The 21,160-nt window shown below is 41.2% G+C and overlaps 14 non-coding genes across 14 annotated transcripts; all 14 read left to right on the top strand.

Moving 5' to 3' along the window:
- Positions 1-503: 503 nt before the first annotated feature.
- trnav-cac (transfer RNA valine (anticodon CAC)) lies at positions 504-576 on the top strand. Its single transcript has one exon. It is a non-coding gene; the product is annotated as a tRNA-Val (tRNA).
- Positions 577-2,621: 2,045 nt separating this feature from the next.
- trnav-cac (transfer RNA valine (anticodon CAC)) lies at positions 2,622-2,694 on the top strand. The gene has a single exon. It is a non-coding gene; the product is annotated as a tRNA-Val (tRNA).
- A 341-nt stretch (positions 2,695-3,035) lies between these two features.
- On the top strand, positions 3,036-3,108 carry trnav-cac (transfer RNA valine (anticodon CAC)). The gene has a single exon. It is a non-coding gene; the product is annotated as a tRNA-Val (tRNA).
- A 1,122-nt stretch (positions 3,109-4,230) lies between these two features.
- trnav-aac (transfer RNA valine (anticodon AAC)) lies at positions 4,231-4,303 on the top strand. The gene has a single exon. It is a non-coding gene; the product is annotated as a tRNA-Val (tRNA).
- A 1,278-nt stretch (positions 4,304-5,581) lies between these two features.
- Positions 5,582-5,654, top strand: trnav-cac (transfer RNA valine (anticodon CAC)). The gene has a single exon. It is a non-coding gene; the product is annotated as a tRNA-Val (tRNA).
- Positions 5,655-6,348: 694 nt separating this feature from the next.
- Positions 6,349-6,421, top strand: trnav-aac (transfer RNA valine (anticodon AAC)). Its single transcript has one exon. It is a non-coding gene; the product is annotated as a tRNA-Val (tRNA).
- A 1,278-nt stretch (positions 6,422-7,699) lies between these two features.
- trnav-cac (transfer RNA valine (anticodon CAC)) lies at positions 7,700-7,772 on the top strand. The gene has a single exon. It is a non-coding gene; the product is annotated as a tRNA-Val (tRNA).
- A 341-nt stretch (positions 7,773-8,113) lies between these two features.
- On the top strand, positions 8,114-8,186 carry trnav-cac (transfer RNA valine (anticodon CAC)). Its single transcript has one exon. It is a non-coding gene; the product is annotated as a tRNA-Val (tRNA).
- A 1,292-nt stretch (positions 8,187-9,478) lies between these two features.
- trnav-cac (transfer RNA valine (anticodon CAC)) lies at positions 9,479-9,551 on the top strand. The gene has a single exon. It is a non-coding gene; the product is annotated as a tRNA-Val (tRNA).
- Positions 9,552-9,677: 126 nt separating this feature from the next.
- trnav-aac (transfer RNA valine (anticodon AAC)) lies at positions 9,678-9,750 on the top strand. Its single transcript has one exon. It is a non-coding gene; the product is annotated as a tRNA-Val (tRNA).
- A 1,632-nt stretch (positions 9,751-11,382) lies between these two features.
- trnav-cac (transfer RNA valine (anticodon CAC)) lies at positions 11,383-11,455 on the top strand. Its single transcript has one exon. It is a non-coding gene; the product is annotated as a tRNA-Val (tRNA).
- Positions 11,456-11,751: 296 nt separating this feature from the next.
- Positions 11,752-11,824, top strand: trnav-cac (transfer RNA valine (anticodon CAC)). Its single transcript has one exon. It is a non-coding gene; the product is annotated as a tRNA-Val (tRNA).
- Positions 11,825-11,950: 126 nt separating this feature from the next.
- On the top strand, positions 11,951-12,023 carry trnav-aac (transfer RNA valine (anticodon AAC)). The gene has a single exon. It is a non-coding gene; the product is annotated as a tRNA-Val (tRNA).
- Positions 12,024-12,718: 695 nt separating this feature from the next.
- trnav-cac (transfer RNA valine (anticodon CAC)) lies at positions 12,719-12,791 on the top strand. Its single transcript has one exon. It is a non-coding gene; the product is annotated as a tRNA-Val (tRNA).
- The last annotated feature ends 8,369 nt before the right edge of the window (positions 12,792-21,160 follow it).

The raw sequence follows: 21,160 nt of genomic DNA, 5'->3' as shown, positions 1-21,160 counted from the left end.
AGAACTGTAATTATAACAGAGAATAGTTGCTTTCATAAATGCCTTATATTGGAAATTCAAATACATGCAGTGAATATCAGTAAAATTTGGTTTAGTCCTTGCAAAAATCACATGCGGCAGTTTCTGTAGTGTAGAGGTTATCACATTCGCTTCACACGCGAAAGGTCCCCGGTTTGAAACCGGGTGGAAAAAGTGCTTCCTTTCATAAATGCCTTATTTTGGAAATTCAAATACATGCAGTGAATATCAGTAAAATTTGGTTTAGTCCTTGCAAAAACCACATGCAGCAGTTTCTGTAGTGTAGTGGTTATCAAATTCGCTTCACACGTGAAAGGTCCCCGGTTCGAAACCGGGTGGAAACAGTGCTCTTTCCCACATTCAGTAAGAACTGTATTTATAACAGAGAATAGTTGCTTTCATAAATGACTTATTTTGGAAATTCAAATACATGCAGTGAATATCAGTAATATTTGGTTTAGTCCTTGCAAAAACCACATGCAGCAGTTTCTGTAGTGTAGTGGTTATCACATTCGCTTCACACGCGAAAGGTCCCCGGTTCGAAACCGGGTGGAAACAGTGCTCTTTGACATATTCAGTAAGAACTGTATTCATGACAGAGAATAATAATATTTTGGAAATTCAAATACATGCAGTGAATATCAGTAAAATTTGGTTTAGTCCTTGCAAAAACCACATGCAGCAGGTTCTGTAGTGTAGTGGTTATCACATTTGCTTCACACGCGAAAGGTCCCCGGTTCGAAACCGGGTGGAAACAGTGCTCTTTGACACATTCAGTAAGAACTGTTTTTATAACAGAGAATAATAATATTTTGGAAATTCAAATACATGCAGTGAATAGCAGTAAAATTTGGTTTAGTCCTTGCAAAATCCACATGCAGCAGTTTCTGTAGTGTAGTGGTTATCACTTTCGCTTAACACGCGAAAGGTCCCCGTTTCGAAACCAGGTGGAAACAGTGCTTTCTTTCATAAATGCCTTATTTTGGAAATTCAAATACATGCAGTGAATATCAGTAAAATTTTGTTTAGTCCTTGCAAAAATCACATGCAGCAGTTTCTGTAGTGTAGTGGTTATCACATTCGCTCAACACGTGAAAGGTCCCCGGTTCGAAACCGGGTGGAAACATTGCTCTTTGACACATTCAGTAAGAACTGTATTTATAACAGAGAATAATAATATTTTGGAAATTCAAATACATGCAGTGAATAGCAGTAAAATTTGGTTTAGTCCTTGCAAAATCCACATGCAGCAGTTTCTGTAGTGTAGTGGTTATCACGTTCGCTTAACACGCGAAAGGTCCCCGGTGCGAAACCGGGTGGAAACAGTGATTTCTTTCATAAATGCCTTATTTTGGAAATTCAAATACATGCAGTGAATATCAGTCAAATTTGGTTTAGTCCTTGGAAAAATCACATGCGGCAGTTTCTGTAGTGTAGAGGTTATCACATTCGCTTCACACGCGAAAGGTCCCCGGTTTGAAACCGGGTGGAAAAAGTGCTTCCTTTCATAAATGCCTTATTTTGGAAATTCAAATACATGCAGTGAATATCAGTAAAATTTGGTTTAGTCCTTGCAAAAAACACATTCAGCAGTTTCTGTAGTGTGGTGGTTATCACGTTCGCTTTACACGCGAAAGGTCCCCGGTTCGAAACCGGGTGGAAACAGTGCTCTTTGACATATTCAGTAAGAACTGTATTCATGACAGAGAATAATAGTATTTTGGAAATTCAAATACATGCAGTGAATATCAGGGTAAATTTGGTTTAGTCCTTACAGAATTCACATGCAGCAGTTTCTGTAGTGTAGTGGTTATCACATTCGCTTCACAAGCAAAAGGTCCCCGGTTCGAAACCGGGTGGAAACAGTGCTCTTTGACACATTAAGTAAGAACTGTATTTATAACAGAGAATAGTTGCTTTCATAAATGCCTTAATTTGGAAATTCAAATAAATGATGTGAATATCAGTAAAATTTGGTTTAGTCCTTGCAAAATCACATTCAACAGTTTCTGTAGTGTAGTGGTTATCACATTCGCTTCACATGTGAAAGGTCCCCGGTTCGAAACCGGGTGGAAACAGTGCTCTTTGACACATTCAGTAAGAACTGTAATTATAACAGAGAATAGTTGCTTTCATAAATGCCTTATATTGGAAATTCAAATACATGCAGTGAATATCAGTAAAATTTGGTTTAGTCCTTGCAAAAATCACATGCGGCAGTTTCTGTAGTGTAGAGGTTATCACATTCGCTTCACACGCGAAAGGTCCCCGGTTTGAAACCGGGTGGAAAAAGTGCTTCCTTTCATAAATGCCTTATTTTGGAAATTCAAATACATGCAGTGAATATCAGTAAAATTTGGTTTAGTCCTTGCAAAAACCACATGCAGCAGTTTCTGTAGTGTAGTGGTTATCAAATTCGCTTCACACGCGAAAGGTCCCCGGTTCGAAACCGGGTGGAAACAGTGCTCTTTCCCACATTCAGTAAGAACTGTATTTATAACAGAGAATAGTTGCTTTCATAAATGACTTATTTTGGAAATTCAAATACATGCAGTGAATATCAGTAATATTTGGTTTAGTCCTTGCAAAAACCACATGCAGCAGTTTCTGTAGTGTAGTGGTTATCACATTCGCTTCACACGCGAAAGGTCCCCGGTTCGAAACCGGGTGGAAACAGTGCTCTTTGACATATTCAGTAAGAACTGTATTCATGACAGAGAATAATAGTATTTTGGAAATTCAAATACATGCAGTGAATATCAGGGTAAATTTGGTTTAGTCCTTACAGAATTCACATGCAGCAGTTTCTGTAGTGTAGTGGTTATCACATTCGCTTCACAAGCAAAAGGTCCCCGGTTCGAAACCGGGTGGAAACAGTGCTCTTTGACACATTCAGTAAGAACTGTATTTATAACAGAGAATAGTTGCTTTCATAAATGCCTTAATTTGGAAATTCAAATACATGCAGTGAATATCAGTAATATTTGGTTTAGTCCTTGCAAAAACCACATGCAGCAGTTTCTGTAGTGTAGTGGTTATCACATTCGCTTCACACGCGAAAGGTCCCCGGTTCGAAACCGGGTGGAAACAGTGCTCTTTGACACATTCAGTAAGAACTGTATTTATAACAGAGAATAATAATATTTTGGAAATTCAAATACATGCAGTGAATATCAGTAAAATTTGGTTTAGTCCTTGCAAAAACCAAATGCAGCAGTTTCTGTAGTGTAGTGGTTATCACATTCGCTTCACATGTGAAAGGTCCCCGGTTCGAAACCGGGTGGAAACAGTGCTCTTTGACACATTCAGTAAGAACTGTATTTATAACAGAGAATAGTTGCTTTCATAAATGCCTTATATTGGAAATTCAAATACATGCAGTGAATATCAGTAAAATTTGGTTTAGTCCTTGCAAAAATCACATGCGGCAGTTTCTGTAGTGTAGAGGTTATCACATTCGCTTCACACGCGAAAGGTGCCCGGTTTGAAACCGGGTGGAAAAAGTGCTTCCTTTCATAAATGCCTTATTTTGGAAATTCAAATACATGCAGTGAATATCAGTAAAATTTGGTTTAGTCCTTGCAAAAACCACATGCAGCAGTTTCTGTAGTGTAGTGGTTATCAAATTCGCTTCACACGCGAAAGGTCCCCGGTTCGAAACCGGGTGGAAACAGTGCTCTTTCCCACATTCAGTAAGAACTGTATTTATAACAGAGAATAGTTGCTTTCATAAATGACTTATTTTGGAAATTCAAATACATGCAGTGAATATCAGTAATATTTGGTTTAGTCCTTGCAAAAACCACATGCAGCAGTTTCTGTAGTGTAGTGGTTATCCCATTCGCTTCACACGCGAAAGGTCCCCGTTTCGAAACCAGGTGGAAACAGTGCTCTTTGACACATTCAGTAATAACTGTATTTATAACAGAGAATAATAATATTTTGGAAATTCAAAGACATGCAATGAATAGCAGTAAAATTTGGATTAGTCCTTGCAAAAATCACATGCAGCAGTTTCTGTAGTGTAGTGGTTATCACATTCGCTTCACACGCGAAAGGTCCCAGGTTCGAAACCGGGTGTAAACAGTGCTCTTTGACACATTCAGTAAGAACTGTATTTATAACAAAGAATAATAATATTTTGGAAATTCAAATACATGCAGTGAATAGCAGTAAAATTTGGTTTAGTCCTTGCAAAATCCACATGCAGCAGTTTCTGTAGTGTAGTGGTTATCACGTTCGCTTAACACGCGAAAGGTCCCCGGTTCGAAACCGGGTGGAAACAGTGATTTCTTTCATAAATGCCTTATTTTGGAAATTCAAATACATGCAGTGAATATCAGTCAAATTTGGTTTAGTCCTTGCAAAAATCACATGCGGCAGTTTCTGTAGTGTAGAGGTTATCACATTCGCTTCACACGCGAAAGGTCCCCGGTTTGAAACCGGGTGGAAAAAGTGCTTCCTTTCATAAATGCCTTATTTTGGAAATTCAAATACATGCAGTGAATATCAGTAAAATTTGGTTTAGTCCTTGCAAAAAACACATTCAGCAGTTTCTGTAGTGTGGTGGTTATCACGTTCGCTTTACACGCGAAAGGTCCCCGGTTCGAAACCGGGTGGAAACAGTGCTCTTTGACATATTCAGTAAGAACTGTATTCATGACAGAGAATAATAGTATTTTGGAAATTCAAATACATGCAGTGAATATCAGGGTAAATTTGGTTTAGTCCTTACAGAATTCACATGCAGCAGTTTCTGTAGTGTAGTGGTTATCACATTCGCTTCACAAGCAAAAGGTCCCCGGTTCGAAACCGGGTGGAAACAGTGCTCTTTGACACATTAAGTAAGAACTGTATTTATAACAGAGAATAGTTGCTTTCATAAATGCCTTAATTTGGAAATTCAAATAAATGATGTGAATATCAGTAAAATTTGGTTTAGTCCTTGCAAAATCACATTCAACAGTTTCTGTAGCGTAGTGGTTATCACATTCGCTTCACATGTGAAAGGTCCCCGGTTCGAAACCGGGTGGAAACAGTGCTCTTTGACACATTCAGTAAGAACTGTAATTATAACAGAGAATAGTTGCTTTCATAAATGCCTTATATTGGAAATTCAAATACATGCAGTGAATATCAGTAAAATTTGGTTTAGTCCTTGCAAAAATCACATGCGGCAGTTTCTGTAGTGTAGAGGTTATCACATTCGCTTCACACGCGAAAGGTCCCCGGTTTGAAACCGGGTGGAAAAAGTGCTTCCTTTCATAAATGCCTTATTTTGGAAATTCAAATACATGCAGTGAATATCAGTAAAATTTGGTTTAGTCCTTGCAAAAACCACATGCAGCAGTTTCTGTAGTGTAGTGGTTATCAAATTCGCTTCACACGCGAAAGGTCCCCGGTTCGAAACCGGGTGGAAACAGTGCTCTTTCCCACATTCAGTAAGAACTGTATTTATAACAGAGAATAGTTGCTTTCATAAATGACTTATTTTGGAAATTCAAATACATGCAGTGAATATCAGTAATATTTGGTTTAGTCCTTGCAAAAACCACATGCAGCAGTTTCTGTAGTGTAGTGGTTATCACATTCGCTTCACACGCGAAAGGTCCCCGGTTCGAAACCGGGTGGAAACAGTGCTCTTTGACATATTCAGTAAGAACTGTATTCATGACAGAGAATAATAATATTTTGGAAATTCAAATACATGCAGTGAATATCAGTAAAATTTGGTTTAGTCCTTGCAAAAACCACATGCAGCAGGTTCTGTAGTGTAGTGGTTATCACATTTGCTTCACACGCGAAAGGTCCCCGGTTCGAAACCGGGTGGAAACAGTGCTCTTTGACACATTCAGTAAGAACTGTTTTTATAACAGAGAATAATAATATTTTGGAAATTCAAATACATGCAGTGAATAGCAGTAAAATTTGGTTTAGTCCTTGCAAAATCCACATGCAGCAGTTTCTGTAGTGTAGTGGTTATCACTTTCGCTTAACACGCGAAAGGTCCCCGTTTCGAAACCAGGTGGAAACAGTGCTTTCTTTCATAAATGCCTTATTTTGGAAATTCAAATACATGCAGTGAATATCAGTAAAATTTTGTTTAGTCCTTGCAAAAATCACATGCAGCAGTTTCTGTAGTGTAGTGGTTATCACATTCGCTCAACACGTGAAAGGTCCCCGGTTCGAAACCGGGTGGAAACATTGCTCTTTGACACATTCAGTAAGAACTGTATTTATAACAGAGAATAATAATATTTTGGAAATTCAAATACATGCAGTGAATAGCAGTAAAATTTGGTTTAGTCCTTGCAAAATCCACATGCAGCAGTTTCTGTAGTGTAGTGGTTATCACGTTCGCTTAACACGCGAAAGGTCCCCGGTTCGAAACCGGGTGGAAACAGTGATTTCTTTCATAAATGCCTTATTTTGGAAATTCAAATACATGCAGTGAATATCAGTCAAATTTGGTTTAGTCCTTGGAAAAATCACATGCGGCAGTTTCTGTAGTGTAGAGGTTATCACATTCGCTTCACACGCGAAAGGTCCCCGGTTTGAAACCGGGTGGAAAAAGTGCTTCCTTTCATAAATGCCTTATTTTGGAAATTCAAATACATGCAGTGAATATCAGTAAAATTTGGTTTAGTCCTTGCAAAAAACACATTCAGCAGTTTCTGTAGTGTGGTGGTTATCACGTTCGCTTTACACGCGAAAGGTCCCCGGTTCGAAACCGGGTGGAAACAGTGCTCTTTGACATATTCAGTAAGAACTGTATTCATGACAGAGAATAATAGTATTTTGGAAATTCAAATACATGCAGTGAATATCAGGGTAAATTTGGTTTAGTCCTTACAGAATTCACATGCAGCAGTTTCTGTAGTGTAGTGGTTATCACATTCGCTTCACAAGCAAAAGGTCCCCGGTTCGAAACCGGGTGGAAACAGTGCTCTTTGACACATTAAGTAAGAACTGTATTTATAACAGAGAATAGTTGCTTTCATAAATGCCTTAATTTGGAAATTCAAATAAATGATGTGAATATCAGTAAAATTTGGTTTAGTCCTTGCAAAATCACATTCAACAGTTTCTGTAGTGTAGTGGTTATCACATTCGCTTCACATGTGAAAGGTCCCCGGTTCGAAACCGGGTGGAAACAGTGCTCTTTGACACATTCAGTAAGAACTGTAATTATAACAGAGAATAGTTGCTTTCATAAATGCCTTATATTGGAAATTCAAATACATGCAGTGAATATCAGTAAAATTTGGTTTAGTCCTTGCAAAAATCACATGCGGCAGTTTCTGTAGTGTAGAGGTTATCACATTCGCTTCACACGCGAAAGGTCCCCGGTTTGAAACCGGGTGGAAAAAGTGCTTCCTTTCATAAATGCCTTATTTTGGAAATTCAAATACATGCAGTGAATATCAGTAAAATTTGGTTTAGTCCTTGCAAAAACCACATGCAGCTGTTTCTGTAGTGTAGTGGTTATCAAATTCGCTTCACACGCGAAAGGTCCCCGGTTCGAAACCGGGTGGAAACAGTGCTCTTTCCCACATTCAGTAAGAACTGTATTTATAACAGAGAATAGTTGCTTTCATAAATGACTTATTTTGGAAATTCAAATACATGCAGTGAATATCAGTAATATTTGGTTTAGTCCTTGCAAAAACCACATGCAGCAGTTTCTGTAGTGTAGTGGTTATCACATTCGCTTCACACGCGAAAGGTCCCCGGTTCGAAACCGGGTGGAAACAGTGCTCTTTGACATATTCAGTAAGAACTGTATTCATGACAGAGAATAATAGTATTTTGGAAATTCAAATACATGCAGTGAATATCAGGGTAAATTTGGTTTAGTCCTTACAGAATTCACATGCAGCAGTTTCTGTAGTGTAGTGGTTATCACATTCGCTTCACAAGCAAAAGGTCCCCGGTTCGAAACCGGGTGGAAACAGTGCTCTTTGACACATTCAGTAAGAACTGTATTTATAACAGAGAATAGTTGCTTTCATAAATGCCTTAATTTGGAAATTCAAATACATGCAGTGAATATCAGTAATATTTGGTTTAGTCCTTGCAAAAACCACATGCAGCAGTTTCTGTAGTGTAGTGGTTATCACATTCGCTTCACACGCGAAAGGTCCCCGGTTCGAAACCGGGTGGAAACAGTGCTCTTTGACACATTCAGTAAGAACTGTATTTATAACAGAGAATAATAATATTTTGGAAATTCAAATACATGCAGTGAATATCAGTAAAATTTGGTTTAGTCCTTGCAAAAACCAAATGCAGCAGTTTCTGTAGTGTAGTGGTTATCACATTCGCTTCACATGTGAAAGGTCCCCGGTTCGAAACCGGGTGGAAACAGTGCTCTTTGACACATTCAGTAAGAACTGTATTTATAACAGAGAATAGTTGCTTTCATAAATGCCTTATATTGGAAATTCAAATACATGCAGTGAATATCAGTAAAATTTGGTTTAGTCCTTGCAAAAATCACATGCGGCAGTTTCTGTAGTGTAGAGGTTATCACATTCGCTTCACACGCGAAAGGTGCCCGGTTTGAAACCGGGTGGAAAAAGTGCTTCCTTTCATAAATGCCTTATTTCGGAAATTCAAATACATGCAGTGAATATCAGTAAAATTTGGTTTAGTCCTTGCAAAAACCACATGCAGCAGTTTCTGTAGTGTAGTGGTTATCAAATTCGCTTCACACGCGAAAGGTCCCCGGTTCGAAACCGGGTGGAAACAGTGCTCTTTCCCACATTCAGTAAGAACTGTATTTATAACAGAGAATAGTTGCTTTCATAAATGACTTATTTTGGAAATTCAAATACATGCAGTGAATATCAGTAATATTTGGTTTAGTCCTTGCAAAAACCACATGCAGCAGTTTCTGTAGTGTAGTGGTTATCACATTCGCTTCACACGCGAAAGGTCCCCGTTTCGAAACCGGGTGGAAACAGTGCTCTTTGACACATTCAGTAATAACTGTATTTATAACAGAGAATAATAATATTTTGGAAATTCAAAGACATGCAATGAATAGCAGTAAAATTTGGATTAGTCCTTGCAAAAATCACATGCAGCAGTTTCTGTAGTGTAGTGGTTAACACATTCGCTTCACACGCGAAAGGTCCCAGGTTCGAAACCGGGTGTAAACAGTGCTCTTTGACACATTCAGTAAGAACTGTATTTATAACAAAGAATAATAATATTTTGGAAATTCAAATACATGCAATGAATAGCAGTAAAATTTGGTTTAGTCCTTGCAAAAATCACATGCAGCAGTTTCTGTAGTGTAGTGGTTATCACGTTCGCTTAACACGCGAAAGCTCCCCGGTTAGAAACCGGGTGGAAAAAGTGCTTTCTTTCATAAATGCCTTATTTTGGAAATTCAAATACATGCAGTGAATATCAGTAAAATTTGGTTTAGTCCTTGCAAAAACCACATGCAGCAGTTTCTGTAGTGTAGTGGTTATCACATTCGCTTCACACGCGAAAGGTCCCCGGTTCGAAACCGGGTGGAAACAGTGCTCTTTGACAAATTCAGTAAGAACTGAATTTATAACAGAGAATAATAATATTTTGGAAATTCAAATACATGCAGTGAATAGCAGTAAAATTTGGTTTAGTCCTTGCAAAATCCACATGCAGCAGTTTCTGTAGTGTAGTGGTTATCACGTTCGCTTAACACGCGAAAGGTCCCCGGTTCGAAACCGGGTGGAAACAGTGATTTCTTTCATAAATGCCTTATTTCGGAAATTCAAATACATGCAGTGAATATCAGTCAAATTTGGTTTAGTCCTTGCAAAAATCACATGCGGCAGTTTCTGTAGTGTAGTGGTTATAACGTTCGCTTAACACGCGAAAGGTCCCCGGTTCGAAACCGGGTGGAAACAGTGATTTCTTTCATAAATGCCTTATTTTGGAAATTCAAATACATGCAGTGAATATCAGTCAAATTTGGTTTAGTCCTTGCAAAATCCACATGCAGCAGTTTCTGTAGTGTAGTGGTTATCACTTTCGCTTAACACGCGAAAGGTCCCCGTTTCGAAACCAGGTGGAAACAGTGCTTTCTTTCATAAGTGCCTTATTTTGGAAATTCAAATACATGCAGTGAATATCAGTAAAATTTTGTTTAGTCCTTGCAAAAATCACATGCAGCAGTTTCTGTAGTGTAGTGGTTATCACATTCGCTCAACACGTGAAAGGTCCCCGGTTCGAAACCGGGTGGAAACAGTGCTCTTTGACACATTCAGTAAGAACTGTATTTATAACAGAGAATAATAATATTTTGGAAATTCAAATACATGCAGTGAATAGCAGTAAAATTTGGTTTAGTCCTTGCAAAAAACACATTCAGCAGTTTCTGTAGTGTGGTGGTTATCACGTTCGCTTTACACGCGAAAGGTCCCCGGTTCGAAACCGGGTGGAAACAGTGCTCTTTGACATATTCAGTAAGAACTGTATTCATGACAGAGAATAATAGTATTTTGGAAATTCAAATACATGCAGTGAATATCAGGGTAAATTTGGTTTAGTCCTTACAGAATTCACATGCAGCAGTTTCTGTAGTGTAGTGGTTATCACATTCGCTTCACAAGCAAAAGGTCCCCGGTTCGAAACCGGGTGGAAACAGTGCTCTTTGACACATTAAGTAAGAACTGTATTTATAACAGAGAATAGTTGCTTTCATAAATGCCTTAATTTGGAAATTCAAATAAATGATGTGAATATCAGTAAAATTTGGTTTAGTCCTTGCAAAATCACATTCAACAGTTTCTGTAGTGTAGTGGTTATCACGTTCGCTTAACATTGGAAAGGTCCCCGGTTCAAAACCGGGTGGAAACAGTGCTCTTTGACACATGCAGTAAGAACTGTATTGTTAACAGTGAATAGTTGCTTTCATAAATGCCTTATTTTGGAAATTCAAATACATGCAGTGAATATCAGTAAAATTTGGTTTAGTCCTTGCAAAAACCACATGCAGCAGTTTCTGTAGTGTAGTGGTTATCACATTTGCTTCACACGCGAAAGGTCCCCGGTTCGAAACCGGGTGGAAACAGTGCTCTTTGACACATTCAGTAAGAACTGTATTTATAACAGAGAATAATAATATTTTGGAAATTCAAATACATGCAATGAATAGCAGTAAAATTTGGTTTAGTCCTTGCAAAAATCACATGCAGCAGTTTCTGTAGTGTAGTGGTTATCACGTTCGCTTAACACGCGAAAGCTCCCCGGTTAGAAACCGGGTGGAAAAAGTGCTTTCTTTCATAAATGCCTTATTTTGGAAATTCAAATACATGCAGTGAATATCAGTAAAATTTGGTTTAGTCCTTGCAAAAACCACATGCAGCAGTTTCTGTAGTGTAGTGGTTATCACATTCGCTTCACACGCGAAAGGTCCCCGGTTCGAAACCGGGTGGAAACAGTGCTCTTTGACACATTCAGTAAGAACTGTATTTATAACAGAGAATAATAATATTTTGGAAATTCAAATACATGCAATGAATAGCAGTAAAATTTGGTTTAGTCCTTGCAAAAATCACATGCAGCAGTTTCTGTAGTGTAGTGGTTATCACGTTCGCTTAACACGCGAAAGCTCCCCGGTTAGAAACCGGGTGGAAAAAGTGCTTTCTTTCATAAATGCCTTATTTTGGAAATTCAAATACATGCAGTGAATATCAGTAAAATTTGGTTTAGTCCTTGCAAAAACCACATGCAGCAGTTTCTGTAGTGTAGTGGTTATCACATTCGCTTCACACGCGAAAGGTCCCCGGTTCGAAACCGGGTGGAAACAGTGCTCTTTGACAAATTCAGTAAGAACTGAATTTATAAGAGAGAATAATAATATTTTGGAAATTCAAATACATGCAGTGAATAGCAGTAAAATTTGGTTTAGTCCTTGCAAAATCCACATGCAGCAGTTTCTGTAGTGTAGTGGTTATCACGTTCGCTTAACACGCGAAAGGTCCCCGGTTCGAAACCGGGTGGAAACAGTGATTTCTTTCATAAATGCCTTATTTCAGAAATTCAAATACATGCAGTGAATATCAGTCAAATTTGGTTTAGTCCTTGCAAAAATCACATGCGGCAGTTTCTGTAGTGTAGAGGTTATCACATTCGCTTCACACGCGAAAGGTCCCCGGTTTGAAACCGGGTGGAAAAAGTGCTTCCTTTCATAAATGCCTTATTTTGGAAATTCAAATACATGCAGTGAATATCAGTAAAATTTGGTTTAGTCCTTGCAAAAAACACATTCAGCAGTTTCTGTAGTGTGGTGGTTATCACGTTCGCTTTACACGCGAAAGGTCCCCGGTTCGAAACCGGGTGGAAACAGTGCTCTTTGACACATTAAGTAAGAACTGTATTGTTAACAGTGAATAGTTACTTTCATAAATGCCTTATTTTGGAAATTCAAATACATGCAGTGAATATCAGTAAAATTTGGTTTAGTCCTTGCAAAAACCACATGCAGCAGTTTCTGTAGTGTAGTGGTTATCACGTTCGCTTAACATTGGAAAGGTCCCCGGTTCAAAACCGGGTGGAAACAGTGCTCTTTGACACATGCAGTAAGAACTGTATTGTTAACAGTGAATAGTTACTTTCATAAATGCCTTATTTTGGAAATTCAAATACATGCAGTGAATATCAGTAAAATTTGGTTTAGTCCTTGCAAAAACCACATGCAGCAGTTTCTGTAGTGTAGTGGTTATCACATTCGCTTCACACGCGAAAGGTCCCCGGTTCGAAACCGGGTGGAAACAGTGCTCTTTGACACATTCAGTAAGAACTGTATTTATAACAGAGAATAATACTATTTTGGAAATTCAAATACATGCAGTGAATATCAGTAAAATTTGGTTTAGTCCTTGCAATAACCAAATGCAGCAGTTTCTGTAGTGTAGTGGTTATCACATTCGCTTCACACGTGAAAGGTCCCCGGTTCGAAACCGGGTGGAAACAGTGCTCTTTGACACATTCAGTAAGAACTGTATTTATAACAGAGAATAGTTGCTTTCATAAATGCCTTATTTTGGAAATTCAAATACATGCAGTGAATATCAGTAAAATTTGGTTTAGTCCTTGCAAAAACCACATGCAGCAGTTTCTGTAGTTTAGTGGTTATCAAATTCGCTTCACACGCGAAAGGTCCCCGGTTCGAAACCGGGTGGAAACAGTGATCTTTCACACATTCAGTAAGAACTGTATTTATAACAGAGAATAGTTGCTTTCATAAATGACTTATTTTGGAAATTCAAATACATGCAGTGAATATCAGTAATATTTGGTTTAGTCCTTGCAAAAACCACATGCAGCAGTTTCTGTAGTGTAGTGGTTTACACATTCGCTTCACACGCGAAAGGTCCCCGTTTCGAAACCGGGTGGAAACAGTGCTCTTTGACACATTCAGTAATAACTGTATTTATAACAGAGAATAATAATATTTTGGAAATTCAAAGACATGCAATGAATAGCAGTAAAATTTGGATTAGTCCTTGCAAAAACCACATGCAGCAGTTTCTGTAGTGTAGTGGTTATCACATTCGCTTCACACGCGAAAGGTCCCAGGTTCGAAACCGGGTGTAAACAGTGCTCTTTGACACATTCAGTAAGAACTGTATTTATAACAGAGAATAATAATATTTTGGAAATTCAAATACATGCAATGAATAGCAGTAAAATTTGGTTTAGTCCTTGCAAAAATCACATGCAGCAGTTTCTGTAGTGTAGTGGTTATCACGTTCGCTTAACACGCGAAAGCTCCCCGGTTAGAAACCGGGTGGAAAAAGTGCTTTCTTTCATAAATGCCTTATTTTGGAAATTCAAATACATGCAGTGAATATCAGTAAAATTTGGTTTAGTCCTTGCAAAAACCACATGCAGCAGTTTCTGTAGTGTAGTAGTTATTACATTCGCTTCACACGCGAAAGGTCCCCGGTTCGAAACCGGGTGGAAACAGTGCTCTTTGACAAATTCAGTAAGAACTGAATTTATAACAGTGAATAATTGCTTTCATAAATGCCTTATTTTGGAAATTCAAAGACATGCAGTGAATATCAGTAAAATTTGGTTTAGTCCTTGCAAAAATCACATGCAGCAGTTTCTGTACTGTAGTGGTTATCACATTCGCTTCACACGCGAAAGGTCCCCGGTTTGAAACCGGGTGGAAAAAGTGCTTCTTTTCATAAATGCCTTATTTTGGAAATTCAAATACATGCAGTGAATATGAATAAATGCATATGAATATGAATAAATATGAATAAAATTCACATGCAGTGAATATCAGTAAAATTTGGTTTAGTCCTTGCAAAAACCACATGCAGCGGTTTCTGTAGTCTAGTGGTTATCACGTTCGCTTAAGGGATGACAGGTAGCCTAGTGGTTAGAGTGTTGGCCCAGTAACCAAAAGGTTGCTAGATTGAATTCCCAAGCTGACAAGGTAAAAATCTGTCAACTGCCCCTGAACAAGGCAGTTAACCCACTGTGCCCCTGAACAAGGCAGTTAACCCAATGTTCCCCTGAACAAGGCAGTTAACCCACTGTTCCCCTGAACAAGGCAGTTAACCCACTGTTCCCCTGAACAAGGCAGTTAACCCACTGTTCCCCTGAACAAGGCAGTTAACCCACTGTTCCCCTGAACAAGGCAGTTAACCCACTGCTACTAGTCTGTCATTGTAAATAAGAATTTGATTAAATTATTAAATTAAATAAAGCAACATGGCACAACACCTCTCCCATACATGACCCAGATAGTTTGTGTATTGATATGTAGGCTACACGTGCCTTTAAAAAAAATCTATTTTGTGATATTGTTTTGTGTGGACCCCAGGAAGAGGAAGATGACACAGTACCTGGACACAGTACCTGGACCACCTATAGAGATGTGTCATGACACAGTAACTGGACCACCTATTGAGATGTGTCATGACACAGTAACTGGACCACCTATTGAGATGTGTCATGACACAGTACTTGGACCACCTATTGAGATGTGTCATGACACAGTAACTGGACCACCTATTGAGATGTGTCATGACACAGTACCTGGACCACTTATTGAGATGTGCCGTGACACAGTAACTGGACCACCTATTGAGATGTGTCGTGACACAGTACCTGGACCACTTATTGAGATGTGCCATGACACAGTAACTGGACCACCCATTGAGATGTGTCATGACACAGTACCTGGACCACCTATTGAGATGTGTCATGACACAGTACCTGGACCACCTATTGAGATGTGTCATGACACAGTAACTGGACCACTTATTGAGATGTGCCATGACACAGTAACTGGACCACCTATTGAGATGTGCCATGACACAGTAACTGGACCACCTATTGAGATGTGCCGTGTCATGACACAGTACCTGGACCACCTATTGAGATGTGTCATGACACAGTACCTGGACCACCTATTGAGATGTGTCATGACACAGTACCTGGACCACCTATTGAGATGTGTCATGACACAGTAACTGGACCACCTATTGAGATGTGCCATGACACAGTACCTGGACCACCTATTGAGATGTGTCATGACACAGTAACTGGACCACCTATTGAGATGTGCCATGACACAGTACCTGGACCACCTATTGAGATGTGTCATGACACAGTAACTGGACCACCTATTGAGATCTGCCATGACACAGTACCTGGACCACCTATTGAGATGTGTCATGACACAGTACCTGGACCACCTATTGAGATGTGTCATGACACAGTACCTGGACCACCTATTGAGATGTGTCATGACACAGTACCTGGACCACCTATTGAGATGTGTCATGACACAGTAACTGGACCACCTATTGAGATGTGTCATGACACAGTACCTGGACCACCTATTGAGATGTGCCGTGTCATGACACAGTACCTGGACCACCTATTGAGATGTGCCATGACACAGTACCTGGACCACCTATTGAGATGTGCCGTGTCATGACACAGTACCTGGACCACCTATTGAGATGTGCCATGACACAGTACCTGGACCACCTATTGAGATGTGCCATGACACAGTACCTGGACCACCTATTGAGATGTGTCATGACACAGTAACTGGACCACCTATTGAGATGTGCCGTGTCATGACACAGTACCTGGACCACCTATTGAGATGTGTCATGACACAGTACCTGGACCACCTATTGAGATGTGTCATGACACAGTAACTGGACCACCTATTGAGATGTGTCATGACACAGTACCTGGACCACCTATTGAGATGTGCCATGACACAGTACCTGGACCACCTATTGAGATGTGGCGTGCCATGACACAGTACCTGGACCACCTATTGAGATGTGCCGTGTCATGACACAGTAACTGGACCACCTATTGAGATGTGCCATGACACAGTACCTGGACCACCTATTGAGATGTGTCATGACACAGTACCTGGACCACCTATTGAGATGTGTCATGACACAGTAACTGGACCACCTATTGAGATGTGCCGTGTCATGACACAGTACCTGGACCACCTATTGAGATGTGCCGTGTCATGACACAGTACCTGGACCACCTATTGAGATGTGCCATGACACAGTACCTGGACCACCTATTGAGATGTGTCATGACACAGTACCTGGACCACCTATTGAGATGTGCCATGACACAGTACCTGGACCACCTATTGAGATGTGTCATGACACAGTAACTGGACAACCTATTGAGATGTGTCATGTCATGACACAGTACCTGGACCACCTATTGAGATGTGTCATGACACAGTAACTGGACCACCTATTGAGATGTGTCATGACACAGTACCTGGACCACCTATTGAGATGTGTCATGACACAGTACCTGGACCACCTATTGAGATGTGTCATGACACAGTACCTGGACCACCTATTGAGATGTGTCATGACACAGTAACTGGACCACCTATTGAGATGTGCCGTGTCATGACACAGTACCTGGACCACCTATTGAGATGTGCCGTGTCATGACACAGTACCTGGACCACCTATTGAGATGTGTCATGACACAGTAACTGGACCACCTATTGAGATGTGCCATTTCATGACACAGTACCTGGACCACCTATTGAGATGTGCCGTGTCATGACACAGTAACTGGACCACCTATTGAGATGTGTCAAGACACAGTAACTGGACCACCTATTGAGATGTGCCGTGTCATGACACAGTACCTGGACCACCTATTGAGATGTGTCGTGTCATGACACAGTACCTGGACCACCTATTGAGATGTGCCGTGTCATGACACAGTACCTGGACCACCTATTGAGATGTGTCATGACACAGTAACTGGACCACCTATTGAGATGTGCCGTGTCATGACACAGTACCTGGACCACCTATTGAGATGTGCCATATCATGACACAGTAACTGGACCACCTATTGAGATGTGTCATGACACAGTAACTGGACCACCTATTGAGATGTGTCATGACCCAGTAACTGGACCACCTATTGAGATGTGTCATGACACAGTACCTGGACCACCTATTGAGATGTGCCATGACACAGTACCTGGACCACCTATTGAGATGTGCCGTGTCATGACACAGTACCTGGACCACCTATTGAGATGTGTCATGACACAGTAACTGGACCACCTATTGAGATGTGTCATGACACAGTAACTGGACCACCTATTGAGATGTGTCATGACACAGTACCTGGACCACCTATTGAGATGTGTCATGACACAGTACCTGGACCACCTATTGAGATGTGTCGTGTCATGACACAGTAACTGGACCACCTATTGAGATGTGTCATGACACAGTAACTGGACCACCTATTGAGATGTGCCGTGTCATGACACAGTACCTGGACCACCTATTGAGATGTGCCGTGTCATGACACAGTACCTGGACCACCTATTGAGATGTGCCATGACACAGTACCTGGACCACCTATTGAGATGTGTCATGACACAGTAACTGGACCACCTATTGAGATGTGCCGTGTCATGACACAGTACCTGGACCACCTATTGAGATGTGTCGTGTCATGACACAGTACCTGGACCACCTATTGAGATGTGCCATGACACAGTACCTGGACCACCTATTGAGATGTGCCGTGTCATGACACAGTACCTGGACCACCTATTGAGATGTGTCATGACACAGTAACTGGACCACCTATTGAGATGTGTCATGACACAGTAACTGGACCACCTATTGAGATGTGCCGTGTCATGACACAGTACCTGGACCACCTATTGAGATGTGTCGTGTCATGACACAGTACCTGGACCACCTATTGAGATGTGTCGTGTCATGACACAGTACCTGGACCACCTATTGAGATGTGCCGTGTCATGACACAGTACCTGGACCACCTATTGAGATGTGCCGTGTCATGACACAGTACCTGGACCACCTATTGAGATGTGTCATGACACAGTACCTGGACCACCTATTGAGATGTGCCATATCATGACACAGTAACTGGACCACCTATTGAGATGTGTCATTACACAGTAACTGGACCACCTATTGAGATGTGTCATGACACAGTAACTGGACCACCTATTGAGATGTGTCATGACACAGTAACTGGACCACCTATTGAGATGTGCCGTGTCATGACACAGTACCTGGACCACCTATTGAGATGTGCCGTGTCATGACACAGTAACTGGACCACCTATTGAGATGTGTCATGACACAGTACCTGGACCACCTATTGAGATGTGCCATATCATGACACAGTAACTGGACCACCTATTGAGATGTGTCATTACACAGTAACTGGACCACCTATTGAGATGTGTCATGACACAGTAACTGGACCACCTATTGAGATGTGTCGTGTCATGACACAGTAACTGGACCACCTATTGAGATGTGTCATGACACAGTAACTGGACCACCTATTGAGATGTGCCGTGTCATGACACAGTACCTGGACCACCTATTGAGATGTGCCGTGTCATGACACAGTACCTGGACCACCTATTGAGATGTGCCATGACACAGTACCTGGACCACCTATTGAGATGTGCCATGACACAGTACCTGGACCACCTATTGAGATGTGTCATGACACAGTAACTGGACCACCTATTGAGATGTGTCATGACACAGTAACTGGACCACCTATTGAGATGTGCCGTGTCATGACACAGTACCTGGACCACCTATTGAGATGTGTCGTGTCATGACACAGTACCTGGACCACCTATTGAGATGTGTCGTGTCATGACACAGTACCTGGACCACCTATTGAGATGTGCCGTGTCATGACACAGTACCTGGACCACCTATTGAGATGTGCCGTGTCATGACACAGTACCTGGACCACCTATTGAGATGTGTCATGACACAGTAACTGGACCACCTATTGAGATGTGTCGTGTCATGACACAGTACCTGGACCACCTATTGAGATGTGCCGTGTCATGACACAGTACCTGGACCACCTATTGAGATGTGTCATGACACAGTAACTGGACCACCTATTGAGATGTGTCATGACACAGTACCTGGACCACCTATTGAGATGTGTCGTGTCATGACACAGTAACTGGACCACCTATTGAGATGTGTCATGACACAGTAACTGGACCACCTATTGAGATGTGCCGTGTCATGACACAGTACCTGGACCACCTATTGAGATGTGTCATGACACAGTACCTGGACCACCTATTGAGATGTGCCGTGTCATGATACAGTACCTGGACCACCTATTGAGATGTGTCGTGTCATGACACAGTACCTGGACCACCTATTGAGATGTGTCGTGTCATGACACAGTACCTGGACCACCTATTGAGATGTGTCGTGTCATGACACAGTACCTGGACCACCTATTGAGATGTGTCGTGTCGTGTCATGACACAGTACCTGGACCACCTATTGAGATGTGCCGTATCATGACACAGTAACTGGACCACCTATTGAGATGTGCCGTGTCATGACACAGTACCTGGACCACCTATTGAGATGTGTCGTGTCATGACACAGTAACTGTACCACCTATTGAGATGTGTCGTGTCATGACACAGTACCTGGACCACCTATTGAGATGTGTCGTGTCATGACACAGTACCTGGACCACCTATTGAGATGTGTCATGACACAGTACCTGGACCACCTATTGAGATGTGTCGTGTCATGACACAGTAACTGGACCACCTATTGCGATGTGTCATGACACAGTACCTGGACCACCTATTGAGATGTGCCGTGTCATGACACAGTACCTGGACCACCTATTGAGATGTGTCATGACACAGTACCTGGACCAACTATTGAGATGTGTCATGACACAGTAACTGGACCACCTATTGAGATGTGTCATGACACAGTACCTGGACCACCTATTGAGATGTGTCATGACACAGTACCTGGACCACCTATTGAGATGTGCCATATCATGACACAGTAACTGGACCACCTATTGAGATGTGCCGTGTCATGACACAGTACCTGGACCACCTATTGAGATGTGTCGTGTCATGACACAGTAACTGTACCACCTATTGAGATGTGTCGTGTCATGACACAGTACCTGGACCACCTATTGAGATGTGTCGTGTCATGACACAGTACCTGGACCACCTATTGAGATGTGTCATGACACAGTACCTGGACCACCTATTGAGATGTGTCGTGTCATGACACAGTAACTGGACCACCTATTGCGATGTGTCATGACACAGTACCTGGACCACCTATTGAGATGTGCCGTGTCATGACACAGTACCTGGACCACCTATTGAGATGTGTCATGACACAGTACCTGGACCAACTATTGAGATGTGTCATGACACAGTAACTGGACCACCTATTGAGATGTGTCATGACACAGTACCTGGACCACCTATTGAGATGTGTCATGACACAGTACCTGGACCACCTATTGAGATGTGCCATGACACAGTAACTGGACCACCTATTGAGATGTCATGACACAGTAACTGGACCACCTATTGAGATGTGCCATATCATGACACAGTAACTGGACCACCTATTGAGATGTGTCGTGTCATGACACAGTACCTGGACCACCTATTGAGATGTGTCGTGTCATGACACAGTACCTGGACCACCTATTGAGATGTGCCATGTCATGACACGATGCCGAATGATAATTCTTTTCCTGACACTGGTCATAGACCCAAACAAGATTATTT

The sequence above is a fragment of the Salvelinus alpinus genome, chromosome 3 (assembly GCF_045679555.1).
Source record: "Salvelinus alpinus chromosome 3, SLU_Salpinus.1, whole genome shotgun sequence".
NCBI lineage: Eukaryota > Metazoa > Chordata > Actinopteri > Salmoniformes > Salmonidae > Salvelinus > Salvelinus alpinus.
This window is presented reverse-complemented; position numbering and strand designations above follow the sequence as displayed.